This window comes from Channa argus, chromosome 17, assembly GCF_033026475.1.
Source record: "Channa argus isolate prfri chromosome 17, Channa argus male v1.0, whole genome shotgun sequence".
In the NCBI taxonomy this organism is placed as follows: domain Eukaryota; kingdom Metazoa; phylum Chordata; class Actinopteri; order Anabantiformes; family Channidae; genus Channa; species Channa argus.
The window spans coordinates 15,366,992-15,389,016 of record NC_090213.1 but is presented as its reverse complement, the minus strand read 5'-3'; the positions used below and the strand labels follow the sequence as shown (position 1 = coordinate 15,389,016).

General features: G+C 40.4%; 1 protein-coding gene across 3 annotated transcripts in view; it reads right to left on the bottom strand.

Annotated features, from left to right (window-relative positions):
• LOC137102175 (kelch-like protein 29) overlaps nt 1–22,025 on the bottom strand; it is a 191,466-nt gene that overhangs the window by 142,724 nt on the left and 26,717 nt on the right. Inside the window, exon 3 of one of the 3 annotated variants that reach the window (XM_067481395.1) lies at nt 12,329–12,605. The exons of the other annotated variants lie outside the window; for them this stretch is intronic. The gene's annotated coding sequence lies outside the window, so the exon portion shown is untranslated. The remainder of the gene's footprint in view (nt 1–12,328; nt 12,606–22,025) is intronic. 3 annotated transcript variants of the gene reach the window in all.

Sequence of the window (22,025 nt, the reverse complement as noted above, 5' to 3'; positions counted from 1 at the left end):
TGTGGCGGGCGCATGTGACTGTGTGTATATTATTCACAGGAAATGCTGTGAGCCTTGAGACACTGCAGCTCAAAGGGAAACGGTAAAAGAGATGCCACCGAGCGCTGCCACTGCTCATATCTGTCAGCATCACAGAAAGAAGAAACCCTACTCCCTCCAACACGAGTGCATTTTCGGGAGAAAGCATGGGGGGGGGAGTGTGTGAATACTGTAGCAGTGCCTGAAGGTGAGACAATTCAGAGAGGTACAAAAACTGTAAAAAGAATTAGGTTAACTTGTCAGAAGAAAAAAAAAATTAAACATTTAACTTTCTGTGAAGCAGATCAATTGAGCTTCTTTGAAATCACTGTCATTTTAGAGGCATATTTCTGTAGTTCTTGCTTCGATCTCTAAACAAATATTCAAATCTGATCAAACAAGTCATTATGTTGACAGCTTTCAATTCCATTCAATGACAGAAGCGTCTGCAGGCAACCTTTGAGGAGGAGAAAGCGGGCAGCTAAATTATGCAAATGTCTGTCAGTTTAACAAATCAGAGGCAGAGAATTAGCAGGCTGTTAGTCTCTCTTAGACCCACAAATGCCGCTAATACAGATGAAGGGCTGGAGCCTGATTTCATTATCGCTACTCTGAAAAAGAGAGGAAGAGAGAGAGGGAATGAGAGAGAAATGAGAGATTGGGAGATGGAGACAAATGTATGTGAAAACACGGGCCTCTATTCAGAGCTCTATCAACTCCAAATATCAAATTAGCCAAATGAATGGTACAAGATAAAGGACAGCGCAGGGGGGGAGTGAGCATAGCAGAGGGGCAAATGAAAGGAGCAGAGGTGGGGGGGGGAAGCTGAGAGGGCATGTTGAGAATGGGAGGGAACGGAGAGTATTTCAATAATCGATAGAGCGTGACGTGAAGAGAGAGACACGGAGAAAGAGAAAGAGGAGCAGGGTATCACAGTTCATTAGTCATAGCTGGTGACAACTACACACTGTAGCAAGAAGATTGTCACTGGGTCTTAATCAGATGAGAAACGATGGAATGCCAGTCGTTAATTCCAACGGCATTATAGCGTCTATTGTCTGCCTCTGAAGGAGCTTATCGCAATCTCTCTACCTCCAACTGCTGCTGCTCCTCCTGCTGCTACGCCAGCAAACAAGCTGCCAGCCAACTCACCAGGGAAACTCTAAAGAGCTGGGGAGAAACTAAACTCTCGCTTTCTGCAAAGTCTCACTCTCTCAACTCTGCTCTCTGTCTCCACGCACACACACACACACACACACACACACACACAGAGGGGAAGTTTACATAATGCTACAGTAGCCCTTGGTGCTACACAGAAGCATCTCTGAGGCAGAAATGAGGAAATCAATTCTCTCTTTTTAAGCAAGCCATTAAATGGCGCCAAGGAGAGTTAAAGCACTTACTCAAGACATACCATTAAAGTATATCATATATTCTGCTCCGAGGCAAATCCTAATGAACACTCACCATTACAGTGCATTGCTACAAAGAAGCTGCACACAAAACTTTTATATACAGTTCCACTTCATGGAAACACTGACTAACAAAAAGGGCAAACAAACATATGTAATAAAATGTCATATTTCTCACTTCTTCCTGTTTTAGCTTATCCACAGACACAAATAAACACTGCAAGATCCTTAGAATGCACATCTCCACCGTGTCTTCCTCTCCCAGGGTCTGTTCCTGTCAGAACCATGGCCCAAAACTCTCAGTCAGCCAGCTCAGCTGGGGACGCCCTCTCTCTGACTCAAACCAGTTCCCTGCCTGGCTGGAAATGTGTTTACTGTGTACCACTACGGTGCACTGCCTGCCTCATTCACCACAACCAAACAAAAACTACAGCAGTCATGCAGCTACAGTGGGCGAGCATTGTGTAAATCCTGTCTGCTGCCCTGTTTGGGGTGTGTGCTGGTGTGCATCCTTCTGTGTGTCACTGTACACAACATGAAGGAAGTAGTAGTTTTTTTATGAAAAAGGAGTAACTTTACAGCCATGCAGGCGTTTGTGCCAATCAGGAATCAAGGTTCAGTTCATCTGTCAAATGCGTGTTTGTCATCTGCGAAGCAGGCTGTTACTACATTTATTAATGGTTTTTAATCGTATGCGTTTCACATATTATGGAAGGAGAATCCCACATTCCCACTGCAGAAGAGACCCACCTATGATTAACTTTACAGAATGTAAATTATGCTGCTCTGTCTGACTGTGAGAGTCTGCGACTGTGTGACTTAATGTGACAATGCAATTCTGTGCTTGGCTGTGTATGACTGTGTGTGTCTGCAATACTGAAGAATTGTGGCTGTGATTCTGTGTTTATGTGCTTTTGCTGTTGTCTGCTGGTGTGTGTACACCACAGTATGTGTGAAACACTTCAGTGTAGTGTGACTGCTTGTGACAAAGTGACTGTGCGTGTGTGTGGAGAGAGAAGTTTGTCAATGGGCGAGAGAGAGAAGGGTAGAGAGAGCTACTGCTTTAGTTATTTGTCAGCAGTGCTGGTGTTTCACTTGGCTGCGAGGACCAGTCAGGAGGGACCAGAGTACCTCCTCCCAGATGACACACTTTTCTCCCTGCACTCTGACTGACCTCAAACACCACACACACATACAGATGCAGGACACACAGAAAAGCACTTACACATGTGTACATGTGAAAGCACCCACACATGCTTGTGCATACAGGCACACACACGCCTCACATGCACAGGCTGCAATATTATGAAACACGCACACTGTGCACGTGCGACTGTACAGCCACACATACTTCTACACATGTACAGTATGCAGGCTACTAGGACAAGCACAGATACAGAACACACACGCGTAAAGTGTAGTGGTGCATCAAAAGTTACTGCAACTATTTTATCCCAGAAACAGAAGCAGGGTTGATCTGAGCAATGATGTTCATCAAAGCATAATAAATGGCCACAGCTATGCACTTGTGTGTCCGTTGAGGCTGCATTGGCAGAGTTAGTGTGGTCACTGTCTGTAGGTTTTTCTGCTTGCTCCAACGCGATATGACACCAGTCCAGACATGAGTACCCCACCCCACCTGGACCAAGGCTCTTCTCCAATTCTCTAGGATTCTCTTAACTTATTTTTCCTCCCACATTCTTTCCCTGCTCTTTATCGATTGTACAGAAAAAAAAAAAAAAAAAAAGGGGGAATGTATGCCTCAGCAATTATTCTGTAAAAGGGCTTTGGAGTTCAAGGTAGGACTATATACTCAGCATTCGTACTAAAACTGCTCTGGGAAGATATTTTCATTTTATTTTTATCTTTGGTTGGCAGCCGCGTGCATTAGAGTACAAAGTCATGGCTGCACACGTTTTCTCTTCGAAATGCTATGTAAGTGTTTTAGAAACAAATTATTTCCTGATGTTCTAGGACTAGGCCTGAAATTGTTCACGGTTTACACCAACTCTGCTGAGGTCTTAAAAAAAGAGACAGACCTTAGGTGAAAACGGAGTCCTGATGTCTGCTTCATACAATATGTAGTGAGGTTCACGTCAAGTGTTAAAACAATCTGCTCCACAGTTGGGAAGCAGAATACCTAAGGAGCTTATTTGTTATGTTATGAATCTGCTTGCAAGGAACCTATTATAATCTGTTTAAAAATGTATGAAAACTATTAAAAAATTGAAAACATTCAATTTAACTATTTGCTGAACCCCAACCAATTACTTACTGTTGCTATGCCTGTCAAACATTCTGTTTTCATGTGGCACATACCCAGTTCACAGACAAGAGTCACAATTACCACTCAATATTCATAAAAGATGAATAAAAGCAGGTTTCTCATTTATAGCCACTGAGTTCCATGTCTTTGTTTTAACAGGATTATTACAGAAAACAATCTTCTAAGAATCTTAGAAGATATGAATTTAAATTCTTGGACATGTTTTACTAAAGCTGCAATAATCCAGTTGTTATAGTTTTATTCTTTGGTGTCATATTTTCCAAAGATCAAATAAAAACAGACTAAGTATTGCTTCCATCAACAGCCACATGGTCAACTGTAAACATTATGTATTTTTGTTAGAGTTTTCTATGAGGGTACCTGTCAAACAGGGAAATGAAAAGATCATGGTGAGAAATGGTGATTTTATGCACATGAATCAAACTAAAGTCTTAAATTGTCAGGTTCAAAATTAACTAACCAGTATTTGTATTATGCATTAATTCTTGGAAAGAGAACCGCAATCAGATTCAAACATCATTATAATATTAATAAAAATAACTTTGAATAACTGTGGGGGGTAATGATACAAGCAGACAGAGTTATCTGTTAGACAATGCATTGGCATGAGCAGCTTTGAAATTGGCTTTATCTCTAAAATGACTAATGTGCATTTGGATGAGAGGGCCTGTACAATCAGGAATACGTGTTAAGTTTATTAAAATATGCACCAAACAAACTACCATCAACAACAAGGGGGAGATTGAATTGGCAGCATTTTCCCTGAGAGCAAAATGCAATTACCAAAGCTGTGTATGACAAATAAATAAATAAGGGAGGAAAAAAGGCTTTATGCTTGACGAGATGAATAATTTTCTCCTTGGGTTGTGGCATCAACTTCCTTCTGTCTCTTCACTGGACTTCATTTCTTATTTCCGGCGACTGCTCCATTCTGTCCACATACAACTCATGACCACAGCAGAAAAGGTCACCCCCAGTGCCACAGGGGAGTCTAATTACCATGTATTAAATGGCTTGACCTCTCTTCATTTGCATCCACCTCTGTTCTTCCCCTGCCATTCTTTGTTCTGAAGTTTTTTTTGGGCAAAGATCACACTTGGCAATGCATGTGGGGGTCTCCAATGGAAGTTCTTATGAGCTCATGAGAGAATTTGTTACCACTACTCCTTTACAATTCACATGTGCTGCATTCTAATGCAGCAGCTCAGCGCTTTGTATTTTTTATGAGTCTATAATGTATGCATGAGCTGAAGGAAATGTTGTTTTGGTGGTGCTGGTGTTTTTGTTTGTCTGGCTTGGGTAATACATCCAAAAGGTATGTCAAACGCCTCCCACAACACTGACATGCTACAATTTAATTTGACCGATTCGTTTGCCTTTATGCCTTCATACCAAATTTGGAGAGGGCATGTTGAAATCCAAAACCGTTTCCTCCACTGTCCGAGCCAGTAATGTGTAAAGTGGGAGTGTCAGTCAAAATATTGACCTCTCATAACCTGTCACTAAATGGTGATGGATAGCTGACATCACTCATGAACTATATTGCACTGCCAAACCCTTCCAAGTACCTGCAGTACAAACAAATAGAATGATATGGCAACAGCTATAGAGATTTACTAGAAGTCAGTTGTTTAAACATTGATTAGCTGTTTGGAGTCTATCAGCAGATAAATTAATCTGACCCAGGATGCGTCTGTTTGCAGATTCACTTCACCAAACGCAGCCCATAGACAAAGCAACCTGCATCAGCACCATCAGCTATTGAAACCACTATTGTTTACTCAACCAATTATGTCCAAACTGCTGAGACAGGTTGAAACGTGGTGAGGGGTGGAGTCGTGGGAGACAAAGTGAAGGTGGAGGGGGTTAGCTAGTATAATAAAGTGCATATTAACACAGCACATCACATAGACAAGAGCCATCTTCAAGGCAATAATGAGGAAATTCAATCAGTGGCGCTGGCAATGTCTGGACTACATGACTGTTGTTCATCTGATTTGCTCATCTATTTATTAGTCGAAATGAAAACAAGGTCTGCATAAGAAATCCAAACTGAGCCCAGAATTAGAGGCAACATGAATATACAAACACTGGTTACTGCACTGCAACAACACACGGCTCTGTGGAGACCACTTGAGTGGTCCAGTGTCTCTTACAGTTCAAGGAGCTGAATACGAGCTTTGACTGAGCAAAACTCTATGGCTGGTGGTAACGCCAGAGCAGCAGAGTGGAAATTAGAAGAGTTCCCTTTAAAATCCCAGTCTCAGTGAGACCAAATGAAAAAAAAAACACACACTGTTTGACATTATTACTAGTCGCACGGAAGCAATAAGTGGGAGAGATTTACAGAGTAATACCTGCTAATATACTTGCGTTCCATGGGGTCTTTAGTCTAGAAATCTTCCGGTAAAAAGAGGCTCTACGTTTCCAAATGACTGCAGTATGAGCAGTTAGTGGAGCATATTGGACTTAATCAACCAAGCAGAAGTGTGGGAGAAACAATTCTACACTCAGCTCAACATGTGAATAGAAGAGACACATATCACATCCCGGTGAACATTTTATTTGACTGACGCTAATTTTCAACAGTTTTTTTGTTGTTTTTAATAATGAAAGAACATAATTCTGAGGTTGTGCAGCTCTGATCAGAAAAATGCATAGGGGGTTCACAGGTTCGATACCTTCAGTCTTTTCAAGTTAATTGTTTTTTACTCTTGTGGCATCTCATGGTCATTTCTCTGAATGACAATGACATATTATCATGAGCCCAGGGATTATTTTTATTGATGAATACTGGACCCTATCAACTTTTTACAGCTATATCCCAGCGCTCCAGTGAATTCCTGGGAAACGATAATTTTCTCCGGTTGACTTGCAGGCTTGCAACAAACTGATATTTAAATGCTGCACATCTTAACATTGCTTTGAACGCTCATTATTTTTCCCCACAATTTACAGACATAAGCAAAACATTTGAAAGTACTACAAAATGCTACAATTTTTCTTCCTCGTTTGTTCTGCCTCAAAGGGATTCTTGTGGTAATTAAAACTGTTTCACTGGCTGCTCTGTGGCTGGACAGCAACTATTGTAGCTGCTTTATAGCCACGAAGATGGCAAATGAGGGAGAGAGCAATTTTTTACCACACACACAAAAAAAAGGCAGCTGGATGAAAGGTGGTTCACTGTGTCCATTATTTTTGTTACGGTTTATGAATATCTCAGGAGATGAAAGAAATATGGCTTCAGGGAGCAGCAGATGGAAAAACTCCATCATATCTCAAGAGGTACAAACACTGACTCTCACACTAGCACACACTGAAGTGCACACACCAAGCACAAGAGCAGATACACACAGAATTTTCAATTTGCAATCAGACCCAGCATGGTGAACTCTCCGTGTTCGCCTCTACTGTCCCTTGTATTTGGCATCAAAGTTCCGCCCTGCCATAAAAGCCAAATTTTCTATGACATGCTGGAGATTGCTCTGTCGAAAATGCAATCAGCCAAAGCTGCCTCAAGTGCTGATGAATTACTATGGCTTAGGAAAGACAATGACTTGTCACTTTTGCAATGACTGGCTCCATCATGAGCAGAGCATAGAGGGGAACCTGCACGATGCGGGTCTGCATCCGCTAAAAGTGAAAGGAGCAACATTATAGAAAATTAAGTTAACTGTGGGGACAATCTATCGAAAAGCTAACTATCTGCTGCAGTATTTAATTAATTCATTTCTGTTTCTGCTGAGGAAAGTGGTTTGCTCAGTAAAACATTTGTGTTATTAAAGTTTTATAACCATAACAGCTGGGAATAAGGAATGGCTTTTTTTGTTGTTGCATAAAATATAATAACTTTTTCCTACTGTGCTGTTTATCTTAAAACAACCTTTGGGAATGTATGATATGAATATCTTAATGTATTTCAGTTAAAGAAGACAATCCCAGTTGTCAGCATTTGTATTTACAGTTATGAGTAAATGTTTGGATGCCCTTATTTTAAACATTTCCCAAAAAAAAAAAAAAAAAAAAAAAAAAGCAAATCCAGTCTTTCATAAAAGCTAATTAATTAAATTTGCACTGGTGTAATTTTTATTATTTTACTGTTATAGTGCTTTGACTTATTTTTTCACTATTATATATTACTTTAATTTTCTTTTTAACACAATCCTTACAGGCCATTTCGGTGTAAGGGGATACAAACGTACAAGGATTGTATAACAAACATTAGAGTAAAAGAATGAAAATTACATTACTGCAGAAGTTTGCATTCCCCTTGGTTATTTAAAAATTAACTTAAATATTTCTAATGAAAGACTGTATTCGTACTAGATAAATGTGCATTAAATGTTGTGTTGATGAAATAGTTTTACAAATTACGGCACTTCAAAATAAGGGGAAGCAAACATTTGCAGCCAACTTTAATTACAAAGTGCAAAAGTTTACACCCCCTTAGAGAAATTTGTTAATAATTAACTTTAATTGCTGATGAAGAATTATTTGCACTAGCTAATTGTGCATTAATATAATATGTTGAGAAAAAACATGTTTGGGTTTACTCCTCTTGCATTTAAAATAATGACGTTGTGTAGTTTTAATTCTACAGAAACTAGTAAATGAATCTTACTTTAGCTGACCGTTGCTTTGATGAGTTGTGCAATTGCAAGCATATTGATCTAGAATGGAGATTCGATTGTCTTTTAAATTGTAAAACCGGGCAAAATGCAATGCCTGCTTTTGATAGTTTTGCTAAAAGTGAATGGGACTTTCTTTGTTTCAGTGATAAGATCTCTCTACTAGTGATGCATGTATGTAGAAGCTGTCATGATTACAATCACTTGGACAAAACCGAGAAAAGTTAACTGATTAGGCTTTCTGCAAGAGAAATAAACGTGAAAATTTCAAAGTCAGCAAATGCTTCCTGAAATGCTCAATCCATGCTTTTGTTTATAATCCAAAACGATTTGGTTATGATGCCATTTACTTACTAGCTCCCATCTTCACTCATCCATTTATATTTTTCTTCTCAGCTTTGTTCTGTCACCCTTGGTTTTCTCAGTCACCTAAAAAGGTTGCTGCAGGTGAAGGTAATTGAAAGTTTGTAGCCGCCCACAAAAAAACAGCTCTGAGACAGAAAAGCAAAGGGGACAAGTGAAAATATGGTGCATTACCTGACACAGAGACAGTTTAGACACTTCAAAGGATGAAAAGATTGTCCAAATAGCATCTTTTATATATATATATATATATATATATGCATTACACCTTTTAATATCGCAGGCCTAATATCACTCAAATCCTTAGATGATAATCAGGTGCACCGTTGTATGTTCATCCATCCATCGGAGCTCAAGCAGGAAAATTGCAAAAATACAATAAAATTTCCAGCGCACTCCAGGGATGTCTAGATCTTAATTTATCAGCAATCGTACATAATTACGATTGCTAATAAATGAAGTAGCAGCTTCTCGCCCATGAGCGAGCCTGAAGAAGCTGCTACGCGAAAAGTGTTCCTTGCAGATTTGTAATTATGTGTGGTTGCTAATAAATGAAGATCTAGACATCCCTTGAGTGTACTGAAATTTTTATGATTGTAAATTTGAAATCACTAAAACTCTCTTAGATTAATACAATCGTATTTGCTTTCAGAAAAAGCTCCAAAAGAACAAAACCAATTAATTTGGGAAACATAAAAATTTTACTTGATCCGTGTTCAACAACCAAATGCACCAAAGGTCAGTTCTCCCTTCATTAGAATTATATATGTGTGCTATCATATTTTCGCACTAATTCAATTTGCCAGGGCATGGATGATTTGATGATATTCCTCATGTTATTCTTTTCAGCTGTTCTTTGCTCGAATGGTTTTGTTTCCCTTAAAATGAGCCAAAAGGGTTCGGTGTGATTTAAATTAGTGGATGTATTTTGTCAGGTCACACTTTTCATTACTTCTTCTTTTAAAAACTGTTTGGGATCATTCTCATTTGTAAAACTTCTCTCCCACTAAGCTTCTAAAGACTGAGTCATTATTTCATTCAGTATGCGGATAAAAACAAACTTGCATTTATGTCCAAGCTTATTACAGCAACCACTTCAATGACTACATTTAAAATCCATGTTGGCCATCTTCACTGTGTTAAAGGTAATAATTAAATTTAACTTCTGTGATCACAACAGACAACATGCACTGGTGAACACAGCTTCATAAATACAAATCCTGTTAGCGATGCGCAAGTCCTTTTAAAAATGGATCTTTTACTGTTATATTCTATTAAATATAAAAGAGGCAGTGGGTCAGCAGGAGTTGATTTTCTTTCAAAGCACCATTCAACATCAGCTGAAAAATCAAAGTAGACAATATCTACACGGAGCAATAAAAAAAAAAAAAAATCCTGCGTATTATGTTATGTGACCTCCCGTTCCCCCCCCAGACCAAAACGGTTCAGTGGGGCATACTCCAGCAGTAAAGTGCTGACCTGCACATGTGCAGTCTATCAATCTTCAACCATGTAAATTCACAGGGGTACGCGTTCATTGGGTGGCTGAAGAAAACAGGCACACACTCGATAGGAGAAGGTGCATTTCCAGGCCTCTGTCTTGGAAACTCTCATTAAATAGTCATGGGTCCCTGTGCTAAGCGGTCTGTGCCATGCTGGGCTGGGCCAGGATGCTTCAGCCTTAGTGCACATGTCATACTCGTCATCGTAGGGGTCAGGTAGAGTGCAAGGCTGCTCCTTACGGGACCGGTTTGTTGTCACTACATACAAACCTCAACACATAACATGCTAAAAGCTCGCACACGTACATTCACCTCACTGTAACCCCACTGGTTTGTCAGCATGGAGTAAGGTCACATCACGGTCATTGAGTGGTTGAAATACCGGACGTCCTCTTCCTATTATTTGGAAAGGCTGACACTCAAGTTGTTGTTTTTTTTTTAATGGTACGTTTCTGTCTGAGTGAGTGTATGTAAGCTGGTTATGTGAAGGTCACCAAGCAAAGGACATGAAAGAGGAAGCAGCCTTTGAGCTCTTATAGGGCAATAGGAGTGTGTTGTCTGTGTTTGGTGCGCAGCAGTGGAGCAGGCCTTTGCTGTGCTCAGCTGTAGAAGCAAATGAGACACATGTTATAGCTTAAAAGACCTGATTCTTGAGGTTTTTTTCCGAGAGCACTTTTTCCTCGTACACTTTACAATGGAAAACACTTTACAGTAAGTCATGAAATGGGGCACTTTTCCTTCACAGTGTGAAAGTGGAAAAAGTTCAGCCCTTTCTGTCACATAACAAAATAGCAAAAATGCTGCCTTTGATCTAGTTGACCAATATTTGAAATTCTGACGATACAAGTGGTAAATAGTAAGAACGTACAAGTTATTCGGTAATTTGTTATGTTTAATAGATTTCCATATTAATCAGGCAGTAAATAATAATAATTATCGTAGATTGCTTTTCAGTTGTTTCAGCCATGCTAGATAGAAATATTGGTTTGTCCACAGATTTGGCCCAAAATAAATCTCAAGTATTATTACTATTACAACTATTACTATTATAAGTATTTTGATGAAATTTGGTACAAAACACTCAAAATACATTCCACTGCTTTACATATTGCATATTCATTCAATCTATCAATCGATCTATAATACTGACCCACATCATTGCACCTTTTAAATAAAGCACTGTAATCGGGTTCCACACAAGGTGACCACAAAGTGGTGCAGCATTTGCTACATCATCATGGAGGATTTCATTCCAGCCACAATCCGAGGCTGGAATGAAGAGACCCGGCGGGGACCTGCCATGGATCGGCCATAGTCCCACTGTGAACAAGCAACTAATTTAAGATGGCTGCATCTGTATAATGCTTTAAGTTTTAGGAAAAAAAGGGCTAATTTCCATCCGACCCCAAATTCCCGAAGCCAGCAGATCCCAGACGATGAATTCAGTTCCTTCCACTACCTTGGTGTGTTTCCCGTCACACCTGCCTAACACTGCCCTGTGGCCCTAAGGCAGGCATCCTGCAAACTCAACATATAAATGGTATGGACTAAATCGGTGGAGTGATGAATGACTTCCAACACACTGTAGACTCAGCAAATGTTAAATATTCTCATTAGCTAGTTGAGAGATTAGACACAAGCCAGTAGGACTTCTACCACCCTTGCATCCCTGGCCCAAGGCAGTCCAAAACAACCCCCTAGTTCCAACTCAGTCAGCACACAAATTTCTGTCTCAATTCATCAGTTACGACAATTTCAGGTGCTGTAGCAATCAGCTATACTGACATTGGAGATGCTGTATGTGTCTTTGTCAAAGCAGGAGCGGCGGGAAACGAAGATCGACGGACACCTGATCTGTTATATCTGGTCCTCCCCTTTGGGACCACTGATGCAGGCTGTTAGCACAAGATTCAAGATTAAATGAGCCAGCTGTTACAAGTGGAGTTACTTGACTTCTGGTCTTTCTTTGAGTTGCATCAACTATGGCTAGAAGTAGAAAGAAACAGTACTACAAAAAATAAAAATATCTTGTAAATAATAATTGTAAACTGTAGTTTGATTTTAGCTTTGTATTCAAATTAGCTTTCATTTCCTGAGAAGTTTTCTTTTCATTCCTACCCTAAAGGAAAACAAGTAACAAGACATATTTGACTCCATTTTCTGCAGTTATCGCTGCCAACAGTGGGTCCATTTAGGAGGAGGGTGTTGTATAAAGAGAGAAGAGGAGCAGGAGGGATGAGCAGCACAGATCTCAGGGTAGGGGTGGCTCCCGGCCATCCATCTCTGGTTTCAGGATTCAGAAAGGGCTGACAGGTCTGGGTCCCCCGGCGCAGGCCTCTGGGCTGTAACCACGGATACCCAGACAAACCAAGAGCTGTCACTCAAGCAGTTCCAGCTAGACAGAGTCACAGGAGATGGGAAAACAGGATAGTGAGAGCTGTGAGTGCGTGCGTGTGTGTGTATGTGTGTGTGTGTGTGTGTGTAATGCAGAACCTATGAGTGCAGATAGTTACTGGTCTAGTGAGATATCAGTCACTCTCGAGAAACACACTCACACAGAGGACACAAAAAACACGATCCTGAAGAAGTTTGTGGAAAACTCTTAGACACACAGACATGCTTATAGCAAACAACAACCTCCGGAAATTTGCAGCTGTCCAAGTCTTCTTGACATTTTTATACAAGTGTGCATTTCCTCTGGCAAGCGCCATTATGCTTCTTTAAAGACAGATAAAGAACACTGAAGTGGGCACAGCAAAACAAAAATAAGTGGGAATGGAGATTGGTCTGAATGATAATATGCTACAATAAAGGTGCAATACTATTACAGGTGACTGTATACAATGAAAAAACAGCATTAAAGGGGCTTTGTGAGGGCATATTAACAATATTAAAGGTTTGAGAGACATCTGTCTTTTCCGGGTCCTCATCACATCTTTAAGAAACACAAAAAACAGCTTTTTTTGAATTTTAAAAAGGCGATTACTAATTTGTACATTACATTACACAGAAACTCAGTGTATACCCATGATACAGTAGTTCTTATCTGTCTTGTAACAAAACATGAAAATCCACAGTTTCCATGAAAACAAGAAAATGCATAATGTATCCCCATAACGTCTGCACATTGATAAATTGTCTGCAGCAGAAGAATAGCAAATAAATTATTCAAATCTCTACCTTGGTAAAGTCAGAAGGGGTTTTCTCTTTGTTCTGCACCCTGGCATTGATTTCTCCCAGTGGCGAAGAGTGGGATGCCTTGAGGTTAGACACACATACTATGTAGATAAATGACTCCTGAGCTCCAGAGTTTGATCCAAATGAAGCAATGATGTAGCTCACTGGGCCGGGCCACATTCGAATAAAGAGTATGCAAGTAAAATTTGCTTTCAGTGAGTGTGTGTGTGTGTGTGTGTGTGTGTGTGTGTGTGTGTGTGTGTGTGTGTGTGTGTGTGTGTGTTAAAAAGTATTTTCCTAGAGTGAGGATATTTTGGCTGGTCCTCACAACTTCAAAGGGCTTTTTCAGGGTTCAGGCCAGGTTTTAGGGTCGGGGTAAGGGTTAGGGGCTTTTACAGTAGTTGTGAAGGTTAGGATTAGGTTAAGGAGCTACGGATCAAGTTATGTCAATGAGTGCCACCACAAAGATAGGAGAAGAGGTGTGTGTGTGTGTGTGTGTGTGTGTGTGTGTGTGTGTGTGTGTGTGTGTGTGTGTGTGTGTGTGTGTGTGTGTGTGTGTGTGTGTGTGTGTGTGTGTGTGTGAGAGAGAGAGAGAGAGAGAGAGAGAAAGCAGAGTACTACTCCCACCTGTATGGTAGACTTGGTACACGTAACTTGTAAACACAGCATTTATTTGGACTGATAGCCAGCCTGTGGCAAAGGCAAAATAGGCCGTTGCCTGTGGCCCTGTGGTTTTCTTCTGAAACAGACCTTTAGGTCCAGTTGACAGCATCATCTCCTCAGAAGTTGTCAGCATGTCAACAAGCTTTGAGCGGGAGTAAAATGGGGCTGGGGCCGACCGAAGCTCTGTCACGGTGGGACACGAATGTCAGCTACATCTCCTTCACTATCACAGCATTGGTAACTTTTATCTTGTATTAAATACTGGGGCTTGCATTTGTGAAATCATGCTGAGCTCAGGGGTCCAACTCCTTTGAAGCTGTCCCTGCATTTTTATTTTCAGCAAAAGTCCAAATATTGTTTACTCTATAGAATTAATTTTTTCCAAGCCTGTCAAGTTGACAATTACAAAGCGTCTTTTCCATTTTTCTTCATATGTGAAATAATATTTGCAGTGAGGGACTAATTCCAAGCAAGGAATTACTTATTCCCTGAAGTTAATAGAAAGCAAGGCAGCAGATAGATGTAATAATGAAAATACTATTTTATTGTACTGTGTCTATTAGTTATTGTAGCAGCCCCAGGCCCAGGATAAGTGTACAGACAAATGGATTCTTCAGTTAAGTCACTCATTCATCACTGTGATGTCCACTCTATCACAGACCCAATAAAAATGTGCATGTGACCAGATCTTTAAAGCTTTCTTTCACAGCAGGATACCCCACCTGCATAGAACTTTCATTCAAAAAAAGAACTGAGACCTTGATCATCACATTTGTTGGTAGAAACACAAATGTTAACTGAACCACGTTTTCACCGTAAATCTGACCAAATGCACTGAACCAGATCCCGTGTAGTTTCTACATATTGTGCTTCTAATTGCAGTATAGACATAGGCTGTCAAGAATTAACGCAGACAAACAATGTGCCACCGTTATGTGGATATGTGTTTGCACAGTATCTGTGTCAGGCTGTGACTGGTGTGATATATATCTTGCTTCCCTCTCCTTGCACTCCATTCCACACCTTAATGATGTTTCTAAATGCATGTGACTGCCTGTGTGCTGGAGTGTGTGTACATGCATGCAATAGTAGTAGGGTTTATGTTTTTCTTCCTTCTCAATTCAATGCCCAACTGTGTTACTGGCTGTGCAGCGCAGCAAAATTGGCCTGAGAGGTTTGGGAACATTTCCCCTTTACAAACAGGGGCAAATCAATAACGTCTCGGTTGAGGGAGCCACTCTCCATACGAAGGTGAGCTGACTCAGCAGTCCCAGCAGCCGAAGGGGGTAGAGAGAGGGAAGTGGGGATGGAAATGATTGCTTTACAAGCGGTAAAATGCATGGCGGTGTTGAGAAGCCTCTGTGGACACCGTGCTACATGCCTTCTTTCAATCCTTCAGGGGAGGATAGAAGAGGACAGGAGAGCGCACGCATACATGCTTGGCTTGTAAATATAACAGCCTGCTCTCTCTTGAGCTGCAAGTGCAATTGAGCTCTATTGGTTTCTCTTTTTCTCACTAATACTTGTTCTCCGTAGGTCGACTCCAATATAGTAGCCTAGCAAGCACTGATTTAGCCTTTGCCAAGTCAATCACGGCTCCGTAGTAGCGCAGAGGAGCCACCAGAGACTGTAGGAAAATTCCTATTTTTACCTTCTCTCTAGTCTATTTATTCTCCCAGGTCTCAGCAGCCAACACTGCACCGATTAAATGTGTGAGTTTGGCGAATATATAGTGATCGGGCAGGAGAACTGTTGGAGAGAGACTGGACACAGCAGGGTGCTCCAACGTCCTTCAGGCTCGGCAGGAAATCTGCAGCAGCAGCCATTGCTAACAATGGAGAGAAGACTCTCTCTCTCTCTCTCTCATTAGAAAGCCTGATAGACTGAATTATTCCTTAACACCACCTACAGGTTGCATCTATTTTTTCTCCCCTTTTTTTAACCTCTTCAGACTTCAGATTTTGCAGTATATTGCTAAAAAACCCACCCTTCATTGTGATGGCTTTGATTATTTTTACTGAAGCAGATGCAGAATGCCGCTGGCATGTCCTTTTTAGACAGCTGATGACTTTCCAGTGTAGGACACATAAGAGATCAAACTACACTTAGCGTGATATAGAAAACCGGTGTTGCTATGAAAAGAGTTGCAAGAGGACCAAAACCTGATGTCCTTTTGTTGCCAAACATGAGCATTCACAACATGATGTAGCCTTAAGCAAAGGTGCATTATGTACTGTATATAATGCACTATTAGGGTCACAGATGCAGATTTGCGTGAGCAAACGTCGGAGAAAAGCCATGGATACTCTCAGGACTCCAACTACATGTGTGTCTGCTGTCGGCAGTAATAACGTCTAGCTGAGGCCTCAGATGGGTCAGATTTTAACGTGAACATCTTTTACTGCCCAAGCCATGCCATAATCTCTTCTGTCTGACATTTAATACTTAGTTGCTAACAATGAATAAATAAATGAAACCCAAACTGTGAGAGCTAAATGTGAAGTGCATTAATAGTGTTTAATAACGGGGTCAATTAGAGGATTGGCAGCTTAAGGCTTACAAATCTGGATAAAGCAAACCTACAAAGAGTTGGTTCTCAGATTGCAGACTGATAGAATAATAGAGTGAAACAGGAAAAATTAAGAATGAAAAGGAGACCTGAGGCATAGCTGAGAGGGAGTAATACATGAAGGAGCAGGGCAGAGTGGGGGAAGTAACTTTGACAAAAAACTAAAGGCAATGAAATGTTCGCTATGATGGATTACTTATTTCAGGCAGAGTCAAAGACGCTGCAAGTTGATTTTCAAAAAATGAAAATAATGGAAAACTGCAGCTCCCTAGATGGAGGCGAATCAACCAAACATCTCGCAGAATGGTATGTTTTGGTGTGCTTTATTTAAATTCATGTAAATGGTCTGAAACATGCAGAGCACTGGTATAATGCTCACTGTGTGTTTCTTCAGACATACAGCAGCAGCTATGCTGCAGCAGTACACCTCTGGGGCTGAAGGTCCTCAATGGCTGCTTTCCTCTACTACAGTTGAAAGAGGTGGTTGTGCAGAGCTCTTAATGCTGCATAGTGACAGTAAAGAATTCTGGCATCAGGCTCCAACATCGCAACTGTAAGAATGGGAGCAGTTGCCATTTTGTCATGTAATACAGGGTAAGGAACAGAAAATATTAAGGAATGCTGTTGGTGACAAGCTGAATGCAGTAACATACCCCTGTCTATCATTTGAATGAAACATTAAATGACATATGCATTGCAATATGTCAGAAAATAATAGTCTACTGCCAAATCTCTGCTGCATTGTATTGTGGGTTAACACCGATCTACTGTGGTGCAGTACAATACAAGAAGAAGAGGAAAAACCCCATAAATGTAAAGATGTAAAAAATTGTTTGGGTCTATGACATACAGCAGCTTCAGAAAGTATTGTGAGCCCTTTTAAATGGATTTAAAAAAAAAACATTTACAACTCCCATTCCAAATTCTATCCCATTATCCCATTCCTACTAGCAAATCTATTGGCCAATGTCAGGTTGGAGAGATGGCATTTGTAAACAGTCATTTTCAAGTCTCATCACAGATGTTCTATGGGGTTTAAGTTTAGGTTTTGACTGGGCTTCCGAAGGACAGTAATCAACTTCTCCCGAAGCTGCTCCAGTGTTGTCTTTTTTGTGTGCTTCAGTTCAATGGAGTGCTGAAAGACTTCCATGTCCCTGACTGCTGAGAAGCACATGCATAGCATCATGCTGCCACCATCATGCTTCACAGTAGGGATGGTATTAGGCAGCTGATGAGCAGGTTTCCAAACCTCTTCAGAAGATTGGCTGATGGAGGAACAGTTGGATTACTGAACAAGGCCCTTCTTTCCCAGCTACCCAGTTTGGAGGGGTCCTGGTGGTTTCACACTTGTCCCATTTCACAATTATTGAAGCCACAGTTCTTTGGGGAGTTCTAAAAATCTTAAAAAATACATTGTTTTTATGCTGGCATGCTATGTGAATAGTGGGACCTTGCAAGTGCACACCTTTTTGACCTTCTTGTCCAATCAATTCCATCTGCCCCTACAATCAAGTTTTTAGACACATTTCAAGAACAATTATATGTTACTTTAATTAAAACTGTGTCAGAACAATTTTTTGGTAAAGAAAGATTTCAAAGTTTCTACATAGTATAAAATTGGGGATATGATAGGTTTAAAATTGTAAATTTTTCCCCTAAGTGAAAAAATGTGTAAAACATTTAGGGGTCTGAATACTTTGTCAAGCCTTATGATAAAAAAAAAAAACATGCCTTAGAGCAACAGGTCTTAATAAAACATAAACCCTATATCACTGGAGTTTCACTCGCTTCATGGGTGATGAAATCATGCAGCCTGGCTACAGCAAGTTGTTGACAGTGTGAAAATACTTGGTGCATATAGCTGCCTGCTCTGGCGAGGGCTAGATGAGCCAACCGAGGTGAATATATTACTTTCACTCAGTGAATGTCACAAATGCCATTTCCAACTTCTGAATGTCACAGAGACTGTTGGGGTGACTGCTAACACTGCGGAGCTCCGTGACGTCTATATTCTCCCTGTTAACATCCTGCATCCCTGCTTTTTGAATATCAAACAAAATTACACTTGCTATGAACCAGATAAATATCAATAAGCCAGAGAGACCAAAGGCGGTCAGTTGGTGTGTTCCTGCTGATTACTGCTTGAGTTTTTTGGGGACCTCTGCTCATCCACACATACCCTGCTATTTTAACTGAATGAGAGGCTTTAATATTGATTTTTCTTTTCCCTTCCAAGCTGATCACAAATAAAATTAGTGTAGGAATGTAATGCTTTATTAGTGCAAATAAACAAACAAAAAGCAGCAGTTTCTATCTGGAATGTCACTTTGTGGTGGAGAAGCAGCCATTTTTAATGACTCCCCCATTCAGCTGGCAAAGCATTGTAGCCTCTGGAATGCACACAGAAAAACAAAGATCGAGCAGAACAAAAGAGAAGAACACACTCTGCCGCAACAGTGAAGCCTATTGTTTGCAGTGCAGTCATCATGGGTACACTGCTGCTAAGTGCCAGGAGCTGAGGCTGATTTCTCACATCTTCAGATATGAATGTTTGACACCAAGGTCACTTTCCTCTAGCTATCCATACCTTTCGTTCAGCCGTCACTTATTACTGCTATACATCATCTCTCACGCTCTCTGCTCTTTGTATTTCTTGATTTAATAAGACGGAACAGTAATTTAGGCTACCAGAGGATGGGCATGCTAAAACTGCAGCCTCATTTTATTGCAAAATGATACGGTTCCGATTGGCAAATATCACCGACTTGACATCATTGTTCATTTGGAATCAGGGCTGATTTAATTATTTTTCTCCTACAGATTAAAGTTATTTTTAATTAAAAGGTCTTATCAAAGCTGAAACAAATGCGTAATTGGCTGAACTATTCTGCATAGGGTTAAAACTGCAACACTAATACCATTCCTAAAGCATATAAAGCACAACAATACAGCACCAAAAAAAAAAACAGATGTGTATTGTCACTGTTTCTTCAACAACATGTAGTAAATACAGGGCCGCCAATAATAGCCAGTTGTATTGACCACACAGCACCCAGCTACAGTATCAGTATAAACCATAATTATAATTTCTGAACCACTGACAATTATACACAAAGACGACACATTTTATTACAACCGCTAACATGTTTTCCTGTATTCACCCATGAAGCAGCTATCAATCCCATACTAAGTAAAACTGTACTCATGCTCGAGCACTGTGCATATATTACAGCAGAAAAAAAGAAGGAAAGGGGCACTGTGATGACCAGCATGTACACCAAGACCAAAAAAAACCTCCAGTAAATTGCCGACCATCAAAGAGACAACTGTGATGCAAAATGCAGGAGGAAGTGAGGCTCTGGCAGCGCAAACCAGTAAAGAACATTGGAGCCATCCATCTTCTAAGAAATCTCAGAGCTAATCAAACTTGGGAAGCAGGGCTGCTGCTGATGGTGGTGAGGTTGGTTGTGGTGGCAACGAGATGCTTCCAGCCATCTGGGGATTATTAGAGCCAGACATGAGGAGTTTATTGATTTCAGACACTCTGTCTATATCTCAAAGCTCACATACGTAGGTTGCATGAATAATACTTTGAAGTGTCTAGATTAAGTCTTACGAGCCGGGCATCACATGATGAGAGAACATGATGTAAACACGGACATGTCTGATATCCAACCATCCATCCATGCATGCATATTATCGATATAAACACATTCACCACTGCTTCAAAAGGAGATAAGTAAAAGATGAATGTGTGCTACCCATAATGAAGAGACATCTAGCAATTAACAACACATTTGCCTGAGTGCAATTTGATTTCTTCCTTGTGTCACATTTGTGGTCAATACTGCAACCTGACATTTTATATTGATCAGTTACCAGCACCCTCAACTCACTGTGGTTGTGAATGGACATGCAACTGTTGGGAGCGTAAACCATCAGTCAAAGTCAACGCGTCCGTTCATACAATTATCTGAAGTGCTACAAACAAACATCTTTAAAAATGCAGCATGCTGCCAAGATGCTGGCGAAGAAGCAGCATTCACAGCTTTCTTATCTTCAGGTTCTTCAAAAAAAAAGGTCTGAGATTAGTTCATGAAAGAATTAAAATCCTGATGCGATTTTAAGACAAGAAGAGAAAAGAAAGAGTTCAGTGCCTGGCCTGAAGCGCATTAGCCTCCCCAATCTTTCAGTAGAAATTGGTATTGGGCCCGGAGAATGTTTTCCCCATAGGCTCATCACGGCCTTCTCCACAGATCAGAGATCATCATCACACATGTGCATTCAATCCAAACCTCAGCCAATACCAGAACAGAAACACTGCAGCACTGGATCAGTGGTCAGGGGCAGTTTCTATGAAGTGTTGCTCATATCACAAGGGCACTGTAACTGCTCTGGTGAACAATCCTGGAAATAGACGTTCGGCTGCTGACCAGCGCCTCAAATACTCTCCAGCAATGATTCATAGACATTGGTTAATCTTATCAGGGACTGCCTGGACACAGCAGTAATAAACTGGAAATTGTCTAGTGAATCTCCTATCAAATCACAACCAGGGGGAAAGTAAAATAACACAGATGCTCAGAGCAAGAATGGACAGGTCTAAGGAATGTTCTTGTCAAGACAAGTTATAATGTGATGACTGTAATTAATTATGTGATAAATAAACACATTTTATTGGAATTATTTATTGGTTATTATTAACATCGAGAGTTCCTGGCTCTTTGTTTTTCCTCCCCATACACTTTTTCAAATATTTATCCCAACTCTGTAACAAATGTAAAAATGATTTACACCTGAGCCTTTAAACAGCATTAAACGGCACGGCTTTGATTCAACCTTCAGGTTAATCAGACAAGGAAATGTAATATTCTCAATCTCCGCCCCTTTCTTATTGAAAACTGCCAGTAAGACCTGAAACTTAACTGAATCTAAAGGTTGTCTGACTGGTCGCAGCTAGAAAATGAGATTCTGAAGAGGATTTGAGTAATGAAGGAAGCTGCTTGTCCTTCAATGATGTGACTTTCTCCCCATCCGCCTCAAAGGAGGTAGTAAAGCCGCCTGCCACAGACATAAAAAAATGACTGGCCACTTCAATTAGCCCAATCATAAAATATAATTTGAGACACATCTATCTAGCATGACCTGGAGACTTTTGCAAAAGAACTGTCCTGTTGTTCATTTATTAAATATCACATTCACTCAAGTTCTGTGGTTGCAAGTGACATTGGAATTTAAAAATTGGGGTCATCGCATAAATTGACTTTTTTTATAATATTTAACAGGTACTGAGGATGTAATCTTGAGGAACCTTAGTAATTCAACTAATTTCTGTGATCCATGAACCAATAATGCAGAGATGTGAGCCTCTGAATTTGACCACATGCTGTATCCAAGCAGTTAAAA